The following is a 19,722-nucleotide window of genomic DNA, read 5'->3' as shown; positions in this document are numbered from 1 at the left end:
TGTCTGGGTCCTACGCTGTGCCAAAGAATTGGAGCAGGCTCTTGCCTTGTTTTAGGTCTTGGTCCTTACTAGTTACTACTGAGAAGTTCCTAGTTCTTCCCAGCACTGCTGCTTCAGATCCAGTAGTTCTGAGATATTTGAGGCATAGAAATCTTTGTTGAGTCTGGGGGGTTTCTACTGCCATTGTTCATTCATTTAGTATCTATTAAGTATCCTTTAGTATGAAGCATCAATTTAGATATTGAGGAAAAAGCAGTAACAAGACAGATTTTCTTTTCTCTAGCTCTCTTGGAATAATCACACAGCCTGTGGAATTTTGCCGGCCTTAACAGGGTGCTGTAGAGTGGCACATAGATTCCAGCCAAGTATGAAGGTAAAGGAGCTTGGGCTTCAGGGACCCTCACTTTCACAGTCCCTTCTAATACTTGAAGATGGGTCTTAAGAATGTGTATACAAGGTATTTTCTATTTTCTTTGTTTTGTTTTTTCAAAGGTAAGATATTTTAACTGAAATCAGTTAGATGGTTGTCTAACCTCCCTGTATTTTTATAATATACAGGGCCCCTCTGATCAGGCCAAAGGGAAATTGAGTTTACTATTAACATGGCTAGATATGACAATATTATGGTGGTTATATAAAAAAAATCTGTTCTTATTTATTGAAGGTGTGTATTGAATATTTATAGACAAAATGTATGGAATATTTCCCCCAAAAGGAAAAGGGGATACAATTAGAGAAAAACTAAAATAATGTTTATAATTGCTGAAGCTGGGTAATGGATACATGAAGTTTCCTTATATTGTTCACTTTATTTTTGTGTATGTTTGTACATTTCCAAAATAAGTAGTTAAAATTCAAAGACCCAGGATAAATCTGGGTGTGATTTATTTGATGTGTTTTTCACATAACCTGGTAAGTCATTTAATGTGTAATTTCCAGTTTTTTATTCATTTTTCTCCCAGAAGTATTTAAATTACATCTTGGTCTTGATTTTCAAGAGTAGCACATTTGAGTCATAGGTTAAATCTTCATTCTGCTCAAAATGTTTATCATAATGTTTATCTCATTATATTTATCTACCTTTTAGCTTGCATTCTTGTTTATCCAGTTTATTTTCCATATTACTGATTTTTTTTTCTGTAAGTCAATTCTATTACTTATTAATTAATTTAATGAGTTCACTTTGCTTCTTAACCTATACTTCTCTCTACTGACCCTCACTTTGAGCTCTCAGTTCTTCTTTCATAAGGCAATATCTTCTTGCAGGTTTTAAAATGAACCAATCAAACATCATTTTATGTTAGAAACTGAAAGAGGTGTGTATGAAATAGTCCCCTTTTTTATGCCACAGTATCCCTTCAGAGGCTTCATAGGTACATGGGTGCATAATGCATCTCCTAAAGTAAGCAATGTTTCCCAAATACTTAATTTTCTTTTTGCTGAACATGTGGAGGCCTACAAAAATCTCCTGTAACACTACTCCATGGAATCTCAATTTGGAAAATGTTGGCTAAACATTTTAAAAATTGTTTTTATCTGCCCTCAGAAGATTATGGAAGGCAGAGGGTAAGTTCATACCTTGGATCTTGTATGTGTTTTTACCATTACCCAGTTCAATAAAACATTACTTAGTATCTGCAACGGACCAAGTCCTGTGCTGGCTCTAGGAATACAAAAACCAACACTTCTTCCCAACCCAAGATTAGTTCATGGGATCATAAACACATAAACACAGGTATTCTGGCAACAGAGAAAGGAAGGTGAATAAAACTGTCGCTAATGGCACTGAACTAAGGGCTACAAAAAAATCCATTAACAGAAAGATGACTTTTCAGGAGAGAAACCCAATTACTAAGTGGTTTATTTTAAAAAATAAAAGCCAAGTGTTCTCTTTATAAGTTAAGGGTTTTTTTGTTTTGGTTTGGGTTTTTTGTTTTGGGGTTTCTGGTCTGGGGGGTAACCCTGAGGAAAAAGAAAACTAATCCTATTTTGCCAAAATGTTTCAAAATCTTTTAATATGCATTAAAATAAATGGTTGAATTTAGAAAAAAGAAAGGTTATTCTGGTTCAGTACTAAACCTCTAAGATTTACTGAAAGAATGTTTAATATTAGAACAACTGTTTTGGTTCATTAAATTTTTTAAGAGGTTCTTAACTTTAATCAGTGAGAACTCACTCAAGCTTTTAACTGCAAAAGCAGGCTATTTTAAGGTAATGTGACAACTTTAAAATTTGACAAATTTAAAGCTCTTTTTCACACAGTTTTTCATGGGTGCCCCAGAAATTTTGGATTTTCCTAATGCGATAATGTTTATAAATAGAAGGCCATAAACTCTCTGGGATATAAGGACTAATAGAAATGAGTTTTAGAAGTCTAAATTTGGTTTGTACTTAGGGTTTTGAGATTATTTTTTAAAAGCTAATGTTTGTTAAGAGCTTTATGGTTTAGTGTTTTCTTCTGTTCTATTTTGTAAACATTTTTATGTCAGTATCTTGAAAGAAATGATTAGAAAATATAACATTGTGTTAACATTCTTAATATGTCATGAGATATTACACATTGACAAGGAAGTGTTGAATGGTTCTATAGAAAAATAGAAAAAAGATATAAAGAGAAAGTGCACAAACAAGTCAAAAATATAAATTGTCAATACATCTGTAAAAACCTGAAAAGCTGAACCTCAACAGTAACAACAGCAACAAAAAAGTATCTATTAAAATGGCAAGAACCAAAGAAGACATCACACTGGTCAAATCATTTAAAAAATAACAGTCCTCTTTTTGGTGAGAGTAAAATATGAATTCTGTTACAATGCTACTGAGTTTGCTAATTGGCATAGCCCTTCTGGAAAGGAGAGAGGTAAAATGTACCTCCCCACACCAAATTCAAAAGCATTTATAGTCTCTGATTCATTAGTATCACTTCTGAGAATTCATTCTCAGGAAAATCTATTCATGGTGTTCAAGCATAATGTCTTTATGAAACACTTGTTATAGTTCAATTTTTTTAAACGCTCATTATTCCCATGTTACAGATGAGAAAGACAAAACCTAGAGATACTGACTTGTACAAAATCCCATAACTAGTCAGTGACAGGCCTGGATCAGACCTTGTAGATGTCAGCTTCATAATTATTGCTCATGCTGAAAATATTTGTTTCAACAAGTTTTTGGAATCTTCTCCATGCTATGCTCAATGTCAGGTTCTGGATCTACAACATTATGTTTACTGAACATTTACTATGGACTAACTTCTTTATATGTGGATTATCTCATCTTATTCTTGAAACAAGACTTTGGAGTTTCCAACGAGGAAGCTGAGTAACTCTCCAAGTGTCAGATAGCTGAGTTAACAAACCAGCCCAAGCAATCTTACAGAATTCTCTCTCTTAACTATTACACTGGATTATCTCCCCAAGATAAACCACCCATCAATTCTGACCTTAAAGAGCTCACAGTGTAGTTTCAGAGAAACAGATTTGTTACTGTTAGGAATACATGACAAAAATACTGTGAGGACACAGAGGAGGAAACTAACATAACTATGTTTTGGTCTTCATAGTGCTGATGGGGGTGGGTAGGAGGGTCCTCAGTACTATCGTCATTTGTAAGAACAATTTATATTTGAATTTGCAGCTTCAGATAATCACATCCACTGTCTGAGAAGACTCTGTAACAAGATACGTATATTTTTACTTATTGATTGATTGAAAATTCTCTATGTATTTTAATCCCCCTGTTTAAAAGAAAGCAAACCCACAAATATTCGTAGAAAAATAGTAAAATGAAATGCATTAAAATGTTAACAGGATCTATCTACTCTCACCAACAAAAGGATTGTTTTCTTTTCTATATGTCTCTATAGTTGCTTTGCTTTTGTAATCAGACAATGCTATAATATTAGTTTATTTTTAACTTACACAATGAATATTAGTGTCACACACTTAATTTGCAACCTCTTGGAGGTTATCTCATAGCCCAGCAAGTATTTAGCAAATATATGGGTGTTTAGAGGCAAAAGTCAGGGAGGTGCCATGTGTACTTTTGGTGATTTTCCAAATTCCAGCCTAGGATCCAACTTCATGCACTGGGTAAACGTGTACTTAAAGCTTCAGAGTGCAGTGGCAGGACTGGCCACAGAAACAGCAGAGTAGCCATGAAGCTGAAGTGTTGGTTGTCAAACCAAATAAGAAAATGTATACCATTGTATTTGAAAATATGTAATTGTTATACAAATACAAGATATATTATCAAGGTTTGAAAGCATGAAAAGGAGTCTCATTAGCAGGAAATCCACCAAAGAAATACTGCTATCCAGAGTGTTCCTGGCTTTGATCCCAGCCATAGTATAACCACTGTTAGCCAGTGGTTAGTAGATGCTCTCTTGAAGGTAAATTTTGGGTGAAGTAATTTTCAAGCTCAAATACAATGAGCAAACATCAGTCGAAACTTCCTTATACGAAAGTGCTTAAGGGCGTTGCTCATTTATTTGAGCCTCCTCACAATAGATTTTTGTTGTCATCACTACAAATGTGGGATAAGAGGCTTAGCTAGGATAAATAACTTGCTCAAGGTCACAATCTTGTGAGTTGCAAAGCCAGGAACGAAACCCAAGCAGAATTGGACTCTTATGCATTACTGGGTGATCTGTTGCACAGAAGAAATAAATTATTAAACATTTGGAAATTTGATAATAACTTCTCCCATGTCTTTTACTTTTACTACCATCCACCTAGCCTATAACAACTCTTCCAATAAACTGCATAACATATTTTTAAAATGCTAATTAATATATAGTTATCATTTAAAGTTTATGAGTTAATTTGGCAGACTTAAACACACCCAGAAGTCCTAGAAAATGAGAATTAAGATTCTCTGGTGTGGATAAAAGAGATAAACTAGCAGATAATATATTCCTTTATCCCCTCTTTATTATATAGTGTTTTGAATAGCTATATGTGATTTTGTAGTTTTTTTCAAGTATGCCCTCAAACTCAGTAATTCACAACTTCTTCACTTCTCTATTATTCCACTTTGAACTTAGAAAATTTGATAACTCCCACTGTTTACTGAATCCAAATGTGTCTACTATAATTTTAAAGGGAATAATTCTGCACCATTATCTCCATAGAGTGTTCCCTACTCTAGGAGTTGGGCGGTGGGGGGAGTGTTAAAGAGAACAAAGTGTACTTTCTAATTCTGATTATCGCACTAATTATTAACATGAATGTGTAATTAATGCATAAGGTCAAGAGGAGAGTCTCTACCTCATCTTTGGCAGGTATAAGATATATAGAAGAGTATAAAGGTAGGAGAATCTCCTAGAGGTCATAGGTGTCCCTACTGGAGGTGTGCAAGTCCAACTTTAAGAAATACTGGTAGAAAGTTAAAAGGGGAATTCAGAAAGAATATGATGAAACAACATGGAATAGCGGAAATACGGGAGAATTAAAGTCCCATCTGTGTAATGTATAAACTACGTTACCTTGGGAAGTTTAATAAAAATTGCTATTCTTACCTAATCCCATAGGGATATTTTAAGAATTAAATGAGTTTATGCAGAATTCTTACATATGCTAGAACACAGTAGGCACCAAATATGTGAAAGCTTTCATATCCACTCTTAGATTACTAATTTGGGGACAATTATATTTACTGTTAAGGGTTATCATGAGAATTACATGAGTTTCTATGAAGATGAAGTTCGCCACTCTGTACCAGTCAAACTCTGGATGAATCTCTTTGTTCTTGGTTAAACCTTTGTTGAAACATTAATTCATTTTTAAAACTCGGTTGCAGAATTTACACATTTTCACATGGTATTCTACCTATCCACTCCAGTGAATTTTCTATTCTGTTTGCAATAAACAAGTTTCATTTTTATAATGTGACCTAAATACTAATAAATGTTATTTTGAGGGGGGGAAAAAAAAAACCTAGTTCTAGGAAAATTTGGCCACAAGGGGGAGGTAGAAGAACTTGCTCGGGAGATCCAGCAGTGTTTTTCTTTGTTTAATTTCTCCTCATTTTCCCCCTCACTTCCTCAGCTCTGTTTGGCACCTTGTACCTGTCTTTCAGGCTTCCTGATTCTAGAAATACCCTTATAGGCTCTATACTTGGAAAGTTTATCGAAGTCCACCACCTTTTGATATCAGAGTGATATCCGCAGGATGAGGTAAGTGGTGCCTTGCTGACAATGCTGCCTTCAATTCCAAGTCTGTCCTTATGGATTGTAAAGCAATAACTGCTCACTGCAGCACTGTCCTAGTGTAGTTAATCACCGAGAAGGAATTATCTGTGGACATGGTAAGATGGCTGTATAAGGGCTGGAACAACACCTATATGGGAAGAGGTCCTTTTCAGGTCCTGCTCTCTCAGGGAAGCACTCATTTAGATTGCCTGATTTTAGTTTATAGGATTTCTCTGGAATCTACCTGTTTTGTTACTACTAGGGGCTCTTTAAGAAAACGCTTTGTCTACACTTGATTATAATTCAAGCTTTAGGCTACACAGATTTGATCAATTGTTTTTGAGGTTACTTATTTAATAAGTATGTATTGTAGGCCATGTATATCATACATTCTTCTAGGCACTGGTTATGGACTCAAATAAGGCAAAGGCTCTGTTCCTGAGGAACCTGTAGTGTAATAGGCTATTTTCTTCTGCTAATATTTGAACTGTATGGATATCTTTATATTCTAAAAGCTTTTGGTTCTCAATTCCTGCAGAGTTAAGTCCAAATCTCACAAAATATAAGGCTCTATGGATTAGGGTCCTTGTAGGAAGATGGTACACTGAAAAGAAACTGTTTACAAAGGTGTGGGGGGGGAAGGGGAAGGAGAAATTCACACTTGGTGGTTAAGCCTTAGCCTCTGTCCCTGAATTGGGAGAGACATGCACCTGTAGGAGATGGTCACTTTGGTAGTTAAATGGCTGGGATTCAGCCTGGAAAGTAGGGAGCCAAGAAGACAAATGTCTCAATTGATCAATCACTCCTGCTGCCTTATAATCTCCTTCTGCTGCATCCACTGGCAGAACCTAATAGGAAGTCAGGTGGTAAGAGAACATGGTATATATATGGTCCCCAAAATTTGGCCTCCTGGAACCCAGAGCAGGGTTGATTAAGGTGGAGTGTGCATCGGGAAGGGGTCAAACAGAATATCCAGCACAAAGGCCACTGCCAATTTACTCTATATTAACTTGCCATGTATTCTGGTTCTATCCTTCTATTTCCATTCCTATTTGCTACTATTCCAATTTTTATAAATGTAGATAACTCTGGAGCTAAAATTCTCTTTAACAGCAACATTAAATCAATAAATACTTTTAGAATGCATACTACATGCCAGACATATTTCTAGCAGCTGAAAATGATCTCTGTTCTTCCGGAGCTTTCCTTTGAGTGAGTGATGTCATTACAAAGAGGGTATAGTACAGTGTATGATAAGAGAAAGACACATCAGGGTAACTAATGTGTTATTAGGGGAATTCAGAAGGGTTTTCCAAACATAATAATGACTAGGCTTATTTGTGAAAGATGACACAAGAAGAAAGAGAATGGAAAATAATGTTCCACACAGAAATGAAAGTTTGACCAAGGACCTGGAAATAAGAGAGAACACAAGCCTTTTGTGGAACTGCAGGCAGTTCGTACTGCAGTGTGGAGCTGGAGGTGAAAGATGAGGTAGAGAAGTGAGCAGAGGCAGAGCACAAAGGCCTTGGAAGCCATGTTTGGGAACTGGACTCTTGGGTAATTGGGAGGCACTGAATATGCTCTGTTTTCTGCAAAAATCCTTGTCACAAAATGTTTGAGAGTTTTTCCTAAGAAAGGAGGCTGTTGGAGGGAAAACCAGAATTTCTCCAATATGTCCTGGTTCTGAAGCCCTTTGATCTGTGGTTGCTCCCTGTGTGGTTCCACTAACAGTCCACCAAGACTAAAACAACCAGGATTAAAAACTGTCCAAATGTTGTCTTGGTGCTTTTTGCCATTACCAGTGGGTCACCTCTAATTCAGCATTACTGAACTTTAATCCCTATGACAATAAAGACCTCCTCAGTGTTTGTCACTGCCTAGGCCGGTGAGTATCAGAGCATCAGCTTGTGGAGGTAAAGCCTCTATTCTCTGTAACCCCTGGCCCCCCTACTCCCCTTCCCTTGCCCCAGAGCTGGAAATCAGACTGTCTACATTTAAGCTTAGGCTCTGACTTAAAATAGTTTTGTGACATTCTTTCCAATTTTTCTGAAGCTCACTTTCTCATCTGTGAAATCTTGAGAATTCTAACTTTTGTATTGAAAATTCACTACAGGTTCTTTAAGGATGAAGTGAGACAAATTTTTTTTACAGGGAGCTGCTGCCTGAGGTTCCCATGGTCTGGCTGTAGGGGAGGTGCTTCTGGTCCTTAGTACAAGGTACCATAGAAAGAAGCCTTCTGGGCTGAGGTCCATGGTGTTGGAAGGAGGTGGTAGGGAGGCAAGTAGGACAAGTTAAGGCACTGATTAAGTGGTGGGGCAAAGCCCTGGGGATGGGCATTGGAGCAAATCTAGTTGTTATGGTTCACGATAATCCTACCTCCTTGACAAACATTGTGACTCTGTTTTTAAATATTTTAGTAGGCAAGACTATCCTTGGGGAGGTAGGAAGCCGGCATAGTCTCCGTGGTTTCCAGGCTATAGGAGGATAGCACCTACATGGTTTGTGTCCCTGATGAATATTGAATGGATATCTTGAAGTCCATGCTTCTGTTTCTGCAGAAGGAAGCTGAGTAGCATCATGCCCTTTCCCGAGACTCTCAGAAATGAGCACAGATGTGCCAGTGGAATGCTTGCTTCCCTCTTTGGTGCCTAAACTCAGAGGGCAGACAGCTAGGTTCAGTGCCAGGATTCCACCCTGGAACAGCAAACAACTTAGCATCCGGACTGCTCTTGAATATGCTACACCTGATCCCAATGACAGTCCAGGATGCCAGCATCTCAGGAGAATATCTGATTACTTTTCCCAGTTGGAAGCAAAAGGATTAGTATAATTAATTCAGGGCTGCGTTTGAGGCTGGGGGAGGTTACCACCAAAGCAGATAAATGGGTATGCAAAGAGTGAGAGAACTGGTGCCCTCAGTGGATCGGAAGCCATGGAGACATAGGCAAGTCAAGCAAGCACACAGGAAAGAGGTCTGGGTGAAAGTCAGACCTAAATGCTGTTTCCCTCCCACATACCTTTTATAAGGTCTCTGGAAATTGATGGTCAGGCAAGCTGCTTCTTCTCACACGAGTAGTGACAGGATCAATGCTCGAATCTTGGTCCTGCATAGGTGAGCAAGTAATTTAACTTAACACTCATTTTCCTGACCTGTAAATATAATAATATTTCTAACTCAGCTATCTCAAAAGGTATTATGAACTTCAAATGATATTTATCTGATATTCATTTTTATCAAATATATAATAAAATCTCTCTCTACATATAGCACTATATGTGGAATCTCTCTATGCATCAAATATATGCTTGCTAATTTTAATTTTAAAAGATGATTTACTAATTGAAAAGTGCTGGAAAATTATAAAGCTTGTGTGGGTCACTTTTTCCCATTTGAAAAAAGCATTGCTATTTAATCAAAATGTTTATTTATAATAATTTCAGATAAGGTAGCCTAAATTTTTACTCTTCATTTTGTGGTTATATTATTGCACATATTTGGTCTCCTAGTAATTTTTCTTGTAAGTGTTCAATTTTCCTTCACCATGTTGAAATCCCAATAGCAGGGGAAATGAGACAGTAAAGCTCAGGTCCACGTGAATCACAGCAAATGTCTTGAATTCTGGTGGTATAGTAGAATATAGTTTTCATTTCTGATTAATTCCAGTAGTCTTGCTTCATCTGCCAGTGCATAAACTTGAAATTGAACTCTACAGATATTACAGAGGCATGTTTTGCCCATTCATTCTTTCATTTATTAATTCCATAGATATCTACTGACTTAACCCCTTATGAGCTAGGCATTAGCTGGTTGCTGGTGATACAAATTAAAATCAGGCATAGTTTCCACTAGAGTCTATGTTCTAGTGGAGGAGATACCCACAGGGAAGAAGAAAGTTGTGATGTAGAATGATATCAGAAATGGAAGCTCGGGGCAATTTGGGAGCATGTTTTCTCACTCTCATAAATATATTTTTTTGACAGCAGAACCCAAACAATTTGATTGCATTTTAAAATTCTTTAAGAACTCCATAATCTGCTTGACAGAGAAAGAAATGCCTTGTATGTACAAATTAGTGTGTATACTGAAATATAGATTCCTTAGCATCAGAAGTCAAGACAAAGTTGATAATTTGTTTCAGACATTCTACTACCACCATAATTTTCTTGAACCATAATTTTGAGCTTTGTTTGTTTATTCTTATTTCTGTGAAACTTCTTTCATCTCCCCCTGCCCCCCAGTAATGTCTGTGGGGTTCCCATATTTTGAGTCATTTAGAAATAATAATCACAATTTATTTTTTCAGGATGCTTTCATAGAAGACAAAATTGTATCAACCACTGGAACAAAACAGCGTCCTAGGTATTCTTTGTAATGTGCCTTATAATCACTAATTTGCATATCAAATAACTTTTTCATATGTATCATTAACTCAGCAATACTTTAGACATTTATTAATTTTTCCTGTTTCATTTATTCATTCATCAAAATTTATTGGCACAGCCATTGTGTGTGAGACCTCTGCTGGGAGATTTTATAAATATATTTTATACATATATTATATATATATATATATATATATATATATATATAAAACTGTATATACATGTATACACTGTTGACCCTTGAACAATGCAGGGATTAGGGGCACTGCACAGTTGAAAATCCAAGTATAACTTTACAGTTGGTCCTCAGTATATGACCTTCTGTGTCTGTGGATTCAACCAACTGTGGATCCTGTAGTACTGTAGTACATATTCTTTGAAAAAAATCTGTGTATAAGTGGACCCATGCATTTCAAACTCTTGTTGTTCAAGAGTCAACTGTATACACATGCCTTCAAGTACCTGCCTTCAAATAATAGTCTAGTGGCTTAAACAGACAAGATCACAGGAGAGGAAATTTTACCTTTGCTAAGTGCTAAATGAATTAGATGGTTCATTTAAAAAAAAAAATAAGGCAGTGAGAGAAGATTCAGAATTCCAGAGATATACATTAATCAAATGAACTTGTCAAAAGCTACACCTAATATAGCATAATCAGATATTACATATGAGCAGTAAAGACTTCCTTTTGCTTTAAGAAAGGAGGGGTTAAAAAAAAGATTTGTCTACAGGCAAGTTAATTTACAAATTTTCTTAGTTGAGGCACTGACAGTCAGGCTCCCACTAGTCTCTAATAGAAATACTATGAAGTAAAAGGCATTCAAAAACTTTTTTGGATACAGAACTGTACAATATCTCACATTTTTTGTTTTTTTCCTTATTGTTAATTACATAAATTATTTCTTGAAATGGAATTGCCCAAACCCGGGGGTACCATGTTCTTCTAGTTACAATTTTGTGGTGTAGCTTTGTAGTTGAAAAAGGAGTTATGTGGCAAATGGCCAAAAGGTCACCAGGGCCTGTGCATTCAATTGCTCAAGGGTCCCTTGGCACACTGGCTTAAAGAGGAAAATAGGCTTATACTGAAAATAAAAGAAACTGATAGAAATACCATGTCCCTAGTGTTCCAAAACAGGTGCTTTTTTAACTCCACAATATGTGGAAGTCCTCAGAGCCATGTCAATGCTGAGCGCCTTCATTTTCTTAAGACTCCTATATACATCTAGACATTATACAAGTAAAACATGACCAAAAAAACAAAACTAAACAAAACCTCTATGAATTTGTGATATTGTGATTTATAAGAAACATATATTGGTCATTCAGATGACCAAAATATATTTCTCACTGTTTCTAAATTCCTTGAAATTTGCTGTGATAAGAGCAATAAAGATGTCTTTTGTTATGTTAATAAGGTGACTTCTGGAAAGCCCTTAGGTACCCTAGGGATGGGGGGATCTGACTGCTAGAAGAACCAACCAGTGATTAGAGGGTTGGAACGTTTGGTCATTTCTGGGGAGGGAAGAGAGACTGGAGATTGAGTTCAATTGCCAATGGCCAGTGGTTTAATGGATAATGCCTATGTAATGAGCCCTCCATAGAACCCCCAAAGGACAGGGTTTGGAGAGTTTCTGGGTTGGTGAACACTTGGAGATTTGGAGATAGTGGCATGCTCAGAGAGAACTTGGAAGCTCCATGCCCTTTACCCATCCCTTGCTTGATACATCTCTTTCATCTCACTGTGTCTGAGTTATATCCTTTTATAATAAACAAGCAATCTAGTGAGTAAATGGGTTTCCTGAGCTCTGTGAGCCACTCTAGCAAATTAATTGAACCCAAGGAGGGAGTCTTGGGACCCTCTGATTTATAGCCAGTTGGTCAGAAGTATAGGTAACATCCTGGATTTAGAACTGACATCGGAAGCAGGGGAGGGAGAGCAGTCTTGTAGGACTGAACCCTTAACCTGTGGAATCTGACACTATCTTTGGGTAGATAGTGTCAGAATTGAGTTGAATTGTAGGACATTCAGTTGATGTCAGAGAATTTGCTTGACTGGGTGGGAGTGGGGTGGAAGAGGAGTGGTTAACCTCATCCTCATGAATTAAAATTTGCATCTGGACACTTTTAGAGTCCAAATCACTTATAAACTTTTAAAGCATATACATAAGTTATTCTGTCACTTTTGTGCCTTCTCTCATTAGCCTTCTTCAGAGTTAAGTCTTCCTGTAATAACATTGTCCCTGCCCTGGTATAGCTTACCTCTAGGGTAATACCCACGCCCTGTGTTGATTGCTGCTATCATAGCACTAATTGTTGGAGTGGTTCTGCAGATGCATGAGAAAGAAACATAATTACTTAGGTTTATGTTAGAAAGTGTTAAATTATTTCTATCTGTAGGGTTTATGTGTTTTACTTATTTAATGTCTAGAGGTCTTTAAGATGCTTAAGATAAGAAGAGAAGGAACAACAGGAATAGTTGCAGACTGTGTTGATGACACTGAGTATTCTGGGACAACTCTTGGCTCATAGAAAAATCAGAAATCATAAATAATCTTATATTCACCGAGGAAATTTCTACATATAATTTAAAACTCATTTTTACTAGAAAACTCATCAAATTGTGGAAAATGTCTTTACAATAATAATTACTACACTAACAAGTTCTTTTCAATTACTTAGTTTTCAAACCAGTAAAACAGCCAAATCATTATGGTATATTCTTTCAAGCAGTTGCAAAAGTAAATAGGTTTACCTCAGTCTCTTATCAAAGTGTTCTTATGTTTAGAATATATTAAAAAGTGTTGGTTGGTGAGATCTCTAAGGGAACTATGTGGTTTCCCCTTTTTGACTCAAATGGATTTGGCCATATCTGCAGCACAGCACTTTTCTAAAAGTACTTCTAAATATGAGAGATTTTTTTCCAAGAAGGTTTGAAACTGATCTTGAAGGCAGTATCAGACAATTTTTCATTTGTTTGTTTGATCGGGATTTTTTGTTTGTTTGTTTTGCTCCTAGTCAAGACATTTCTTTTTAGCTCCAAAATTTCTGATGATTTTTCCTTCAAAATTTGCATGCTTGGCTTTTAAATGTTGCTGAAAAAGTGTTTCCTGCAGTAATTGTTCAGTTTCTTTTTTTCACATAACAGATCCTGGAATTTAGTCTAATTTGCATCTCCCCAGTAATAAAGCCTATACTTTAAATAAATATCTCAGTATATCCTGTGTTTTTTTATGTTGATGACTGTTGCTTAGTACCGAGTCACTAATCCTGGCTGAGAAGTAATATCATCTTTGCTTTCAAGTTTTTGTTTTGTTTTTGGGTTTTTTGTTTTTTTGTGGGAAGCCTCAGGGACTAGACAAAAATGGCAAGTTTTCTAATCTGTTGCTACAAATAAAATGTCCTACTTTCCAAACTTTCATGATGAAAATATAAGCTTGGCTGTCTGAGAAGAGCAAGGTTCTGCTGACTTGTATGCACAGGTGTGTGGTGAAACTTCTTAGGAATACAGAACACAAAACTTATTTTATCCCAAATTCTAAGTAAAATGTTTACTTCTTGAAAACATACCATGCTACACAGATGGAGAAAGCAAATTTATGTTTACCAGGGAATAAGCGGGGGAGGGATAAATTGGGAGATTGGGATTGACAATATACACTACAATATATATAATAGATAACAAATAAGAACCTACTGTATAGCACAGGGAACTCTACTCAATACTCTGTAATGGCCTATATGGGAAAAGACTCTATAAACAGAGTATATATATGTGTATGTATAACTGATTCACTTTGCTGTACACCTGAAACTAACACAACATTGTAAATCAACTATACTACAACAAAAATTTTAAAAAGAATGCACCATGCTTATCTGGTGCCTTCACTCATACCCTAGCACACCGTCTGCTAGGTGGTGAATATATCCTGCTGAGAAGCCTGGTTTACCTTCCTGCCCCAATCTGGCCCTAACCACAGTGAACTTCTCAAACTGCAATTAAAGTGATTTTTTTCTCTTAATTATAACTCTTATAATATCACTCTGCTGCTTAAAATGGGTTCTGCTATCTCTGTTTACCTCCAGAATATAAGTCAAAACTCTGAAACCAAGTTTACAAAGCTTTTGATGGTCCATCACAAACAGGTTCATGCCTGCCTCTGCAGCCTCCAAAGTTACCATTTATCTCCCCACATACATTCTAAACTTTTCTCAGTTCCCTGAATTTGTCACATTCTTTGGATCCTTGCCTGTGCTATTCCCTCTGGCCAAATCACTGTCCCAGAACTTCATACTCCCCTCCTTTCTTGGTTAGTTCCGCTTTATCCTTCAGATAAAGACTTTCCCACCTTACCAAGTTTAGGTCAGTTTCTCTCAGAAATGAACATGCAATCTCTACTTCCCTATCATAGCACTTTCCACATTATTTTGATTTCCTGGTTGTCTGTTCTTCCTGTGATCTTCCAAAGGCAGAGACAAACTGTCTTTATTCTGCTTTATTCTTAGTCTTTAACATAGTGCCTTGCAAATGATTGGGATTCAGTAAAAATTAGTTGAAGTAGTGAATGGCCAATGTAATAGGCAACCACCAGTCAAAAGTCAATCAAGAGACAACATTACAAGAGGAACAGCATATCTTTCCCAAGGTTTTAAATTTTACAGTGTGCTTTCCATTCTATGATTTGTCCCTCTTCCTCTCCTGCCACCCAGATGAGGCCAAAGAGTACATATCTCTTTAGAAGTGCACAACAGGACTCTGATGTGAGGTGGGTTGGACAGGAGATAATAATCTTTCCTGAGGCACATGCACACTCCCAAGGGGGCTTTTGTAATACTTCTCACTCTATATTATAATAATTCTTTCCTCTAATAGTCTGTAAGGATTTTAAGAGCAGCAAGCTTGTCTGATCTCCAGTGTTGAACCTTGAGTCTAGCATATAGTACTAGAGTTTATCATATAGTACATTTAATGAATGAAAATCAATTTCATCCTATGGAAACCTTGGCCTCAGAAACAGAATAACATATTTGAAGTTCACAACTACTAAATTGTTGTGGAGGCATGAAAGGCATAGAAATCAGAATTTTTGACTCAGAATTTGATCATATTCCGAATTTTTGATTCAGTTAAATAATTATTTAATAGTAATATGACTCTATGTTAAAAGACACACCAGACTGGCAAAAACTATGTAATAAATTCCATGCCTCTAATCAGTAAAAGAGGCAACCAGTAGGTAGAGAAACACAGACCTCAACTTCTCTAAAGGTGATGTCAGGCAAAGTGTAATACAGAAGAGAGACAAGTAACCAGGCAGCCTCCTTTCTGAGTCTGAACCATAGGTTCATCTTCATTATGGTGGACAATTTTATTCCATCTCTCTTTCTCTCTTTTAAATTTCTCATTGAGGTAAAACATATATAAACAAATGAACACAAATCAAAAGAATAGTGCCAGCACCCCAAATGCCCCCCATTGCACCCCCTCTCAATGACTGCCCCATTCCTTCCATTCTACTTTCCATCCCTTTTCCAGATGTGTTGCTAGTATACAAGGCATATAAGGAAGAAATGTCACCATCTCTGGAAAGAGGGCTCTCACAATCTATTAGAAGAGGCAATTTTATTCTAATAGATATGAGACCGTGCACTAAGAGGCTGGCAATCTGAGCGAATTAAGAAAACTCAAAAGAGGGAATCTTTTGTAGACTGAGATGGGGGAAACAAAAGTCTTCAAAGAGGAGGTGAAAATTTAAAGAGAGTTTTGAAAATTAGTTTCCCAGGTTGGAAAAAGGAGAAAAGTAGAGTATCCCAGCCAGAAGAAAATATCATCATGGTGAAAGGAAAGGGACTAGCTATTTGAATGAAGGCTGGTAGTCTAATGTGATGTGGTTAGAGCAGCAGGTTTCAATCTTGGTTGTGATCAAAATCACCTGTTAGGCTGTTCGTGGGCTACACACTAGACCTACAGAATCATGTACTCCAGGGATACAGGGATAAGACCTACATGTGTGGGTTATTTACAAAGCCTCACAGTTATTTTGGTTTGCAGACAAAATTCTGAATGACTGGACTGGAAGACAAATACCTTAAAGAATGTGAAGTACTATGTAGATGGTGGGTCAGGGTGGATTGGAAATTTTGAATGCCAAGGTATATATTTTGGCTGTATTCTTTATTGTTTCCTAAATATGCCTAATTATAAGAATTCCAAGGATACTGGTAAAAAGTCAGCTTTCTTGACCCCACTCCAAACCTACCAAATAAGAATTGACAAGGGAGGGGCCTGGAGATTTCTCTTCCTCCTGTCCTCCCTTCCCTCCCTCTCCCTCTTTCCTTCCTTCCTTCCTTCCTTCCTTCCTTCCTTCCTTCCTTTCTTTTTTCTGTTATAAACTGCATGTTTGTGTTCCTCCCCCCACCATATTTATATGTTGAAACCCTAATCCCCAATGTAATGTTATTTGGAGATGGGGGTCTTTGAGAGATAGTGTTCATGATGGGATTAGTGCCCTCGTAAGAAGAGAGAGCTTGCTTCTCTCACTCTATGCCATGTAAGGACACAATGAGAAGATGGCCACCTGCAAACCAGCAATAGGTTTGTCACTAGGAACCAAATCTGCTAGCACCTTGATCTTGGACATTCCAGCCTCCAGAACTGTGAGAACAAATATTTGTTGTTTAAGCCAACCAGTCTATGGTAATTTATCATAGTAAATTGTTATAGCAGCCTGAGTAAAACTCTCCCTTCCTTCCTTCCTTTTTCTCTATTTTTCCCTGTCTTTCAAAAGAACTCAGGCAATTTTCATGATTACTCACATGGGAAACTTTTTGTTTTTCAGCCGGTTGGGAGTCATTTAGACTTTATAAGAGTCAGATCTTTCATAAAGATCATCCTGGTAGAAGTTCATTTCTTGAGGAAAAGGAAGATTTAAATGAGGGACAGGAAATAAAGGCTTGTTATATAATTTTGGGGCTAGCTGATTAGGGGCGACCTTAGTCTTTAGTGTGAGACTATGTCCAACACATACCTGGTGCTCAGAAATGTGTTAATGTACTGTTTTAAAGGGCATTTTAATAGGTAAAATAATGAGGATGTGGTGAGCATTTGAATATGGGGTGGGGAAGAAGAAGCACTGAGCACGATTTGGAGATTTCTAGCATGAAATGTTTGATGAGTGGTAATGCCATGCAATGAGACCTAATTGAGTGTTACTTCTTAGATTCAAACTTAAGAAAAAGACTGTTCCTTAAAAAAAAGTTATCAGCAAACGACTTTGAACACCACAGAACCTCATATAATTCCTCTCCCCTCTTTATACTTCTGTCAAGTCATAGCCATACCTCCAACACAAATCTCATACTCACACAAGTGATGTGTACTTGCATGGAATAATGGGTTGTGCATTTAAGGTCCACACTTTAGACTGGCAAAGCCAGTTTTCACACCCGTCAGATCCTCTCCCTTTTGCTCCACTCTCCTTCCTTACTCAGAGCAACTATTTTTTCCTCTATAATAGCTTTCGTACATAAAAAAGAGAGAGAGCATGGCTGACTGAAATGATGGCTGTCTGATTTTGTTATAGTGTCTGCTGGAAAATTCCGAGTGAGCAGTGTAACTTGGTGCTAGAATTTGAAACAGAAGGGCAAAACGCTAATTGAATCTAATCTTCAAATAACCAGAGCAATAAAAGAGAAATAAGGGTGGAATTTCATAGAAGTTCAATTTGAGAACTCTTGTAGCTGCTCAATTTGAGAACTCCACGTAACAATTACCTGTATATTAGCTGATCATAGGTGAGTCGATTTTTCACCTCAGTGAACATTTTTCTGGCAATAAAACAAGCGGTACTTTCTTCCTTATTACAGTAAAACTGCCACTGGGCTTCATTTAATAAGAATTAACTGTGAATAAACTACAGCATCAAATTATGTACCATGACATAACTTGGTGTGAAAAATCTAAGCAGCTGCAAGACCCCATGAAGTTAATTCAAGCTGAGCTCAGTAGAAAAACCCTTAATTACTTCCTGGAACCTGTGGATCTACTTTCAGTTCCCGGTGTCATTGGGATCACAGTTTAGATGAATTACCAGCAAATGCTCATGAAAGGCATCAGTGGGAATGCACTACAGAAATGGGGGTCAACTTTTTTTTATTCTTGGATTTGCCTCTGGCTTTTATTACTAAGCGTGTCTCTACAAATTGAGAAATCACAGCTGGATTTAGAAGAATCTAGATTTTATATTTGGAAGGAAACATATACTCATTAAGTTCTACCTCCCACAAAAAATAAGCTTCCCTCCTTTGTCATTTCTGAAAGATGGTCAGCCTCTGCTTATAACAGCTCTATGAGCAGGGCTTATTACCTCCCAAAGCAGCTTATTCTTATGATAGGACAAAGTTTCAGAAATTGTGGTCAAAATCTATCTGATTTTGGTAGTCTTTCTAGGTCTAGTTCTGTGAATGGGAATAGAGTTTCCCAAATTTGTGTGATTAATATCACCCTTTGCACTTGCTAAACCTATAAATTACCTGGCCTTTTCCCTTGGGAAATTCTGAACCAGAAAGTCTGAGTTTGGTTCTGGGAATCTGTATTTTATCACATATATCAGGTGATTATTGCTCTCAGATAAGTTTGGGAAACACTTCTCTAATCACTTCTCAGACACAAAGAATCATCTGGGGATCTTGTTAAAATGCAGATTCTGGTTTAATGAGTCTGGGATGAGACCTGAGATTCTGCATTTCTAAGGAGCTCCCAGGTGATGCCAATTCTTCTGGTAGGTGGACCACACATTGAGTCGCAAGACTCGAATAATGTCAAACATTTCTTTTTAAGATGATGGTTCTTAATATATTATTGAAGACAACAATTTCTCCTTAACTTCTATTTCTCTAATCACCAAGCTAAAAGTCTTTGATTACTTTAGTAATTTCTCATACAGTTTGGATATGCTGTGGTCTCCACACCCTTCATCACATCCTTCATCATCTTGGTTATTTTCTCCTGGCTTCACCTTGTTTTGCTAATATCTCTCTTAAAATATAATGTACACAATTCAATACAATTCTCCTAATATGCTTTGAAATTTGTGCTCAAATCATATTGATTTTGTAATCTGCCAAAATCTTTAAATCTTCCCTGC

General features: G+C 36.9%; 1 long non-coding RNA gene across 1 annotated transcript in view; it reads right to left on the bottom strand.

The window, feature by feature from the left end:
- Window positions 1-545: 545 nt before the first annotated feature.
- The window catches only part of LOC111187976 (uncharacterized), a 92,208-nt gene continuing 73,031 nt past the window's right edge, over window positions 546-19,722 (bottom strand). The window contains exon 3 of the long non-coding RNA XR_002648330.2: window positions 546-9,297. This is a non-coding gene — a long non-coding RNA (uncharacterized LOC111187976). The remainder of the gene's footprint in view (window positions 9,298-19,722) is intronic.

Source organism: Delphinapterus leucas, chromosome 6 (assembly GCF_059928025.1).
Source record: "Delphinapterus leucas isolate spDelLeu-1000000601 "Yukka" chromosome 6, BTC_Dleu_Yukka2, whole genome shotgun sequence".
NCBI lineage: Eukaryota > Metazoa > Chordata > Mammalia > Artiodactyla > Monodontidae > Delphinapterus > Delphinapterus leucas.
Note: the sequence above shows the minus strand (reverse complement) of the source record. Positions and strands in the feature narration are given on the sequence as shown.